The sequence below is a fragment of the Etheostoma spectabile genome, chromosome 6 (genome assembly GCF_008692095.1).
Source record: "Etheostoma spectabile isolate EspeVRDwgs_2016 chromosome 6, UIUC_Espe_1.0, whole genome shotgun sequence".
In the NCBI taxonomy this organism is placed as follows: domain Eukaryota; kingdom Metazoa; phylum Chordata; class Actinopteri; order Perciformes; family Percidae; genus Etheostoma; species Etheostoma spectabile.
In genome coordinates this window covers 15,454,431-15,455,114 of record NC_045738.1, presented here as the reverse complement: position 1 = coordinate 15,455,114, position 684 = coordinate 15,454,431, and the positions used below count along the sequence as shown (strand labels likewise).

The window sequence follows — 684 nt, the reverse complement described above, 5'->3', positions numbered from 1 at the left end:
CTGGGTCCATGGCAACCAATAGGCCCCCACAACTGCCGCTCATGACTATTAAAACTTTTTTCAGAATACAAGCTCACCCCCCACCTCTGTCTGCTGTTACAGGACCAGGTTAGATTCAAATAGGTCCAAAACTGTTCCCATTCTGAACTGGAAATATTGGGGGACAGGAAGGAAATCCACATTCAAGCCGTTCCTATGCAACAGAAAACAGATCTACTGTTGAGACTACATGTGCAGCCATTCCACATTCTGTTGTTGAAACCAAACATGTCTCAATTTGCTTTCCTGTGATAATGCCACACAATATTTAGTTTTATGTAAAATGATGGCGTGCTCTGTGAGTTTGTGGTGTATGCATAACTTTGAATAAATGCACGTCAGAGTTTATTCTCACGAAAGAGGTCCCTTATTAAAATGACCATTATTAAAGTCAACGTAAGCTACGGTTTTGCATTTAAGTTAATATTAACTAATTGGTCTGCTCATTTCTCAGCGTAGAACTGGTAGAGAAGTGAGTCACACTTGGGTTTTATAAGGTGGCTCGCTGTTTCCAGATCATAACACTTTATATCAGCTCATCTTGGAACTTGAGAGTTATAAACTGGAAAGTTACAGCAAGACAAACAGCACAGAGCGTCAAAAAAGCCTCAACACTGTTCTACTTGTAAGTAAATATCTTTATTT

The 684-nt window shown here is 39.6% G+C and overlaps 1 protein-coding gene across 1 annotated transcript in view; it reads left to right on the top strand.

Annotated features, from left to right (window-relative positions):
* Positions 1-617: 617 nt before the first annotated feature.
* Positions 618-684, top strand: part of si:ch211-231m23.4 (free fatty acid receptor 2) — a 2,966-nt gene continuing 2,899 nt past the window's right edge. The window contains exon 1 of the mRNA XM_032519511.1: positions 618-664. The gene's annotated coding sequence lies outside the window, so the exon portion shown is untranslated. The remainder of the gene's footprint in view (positions 665-684) is intronic.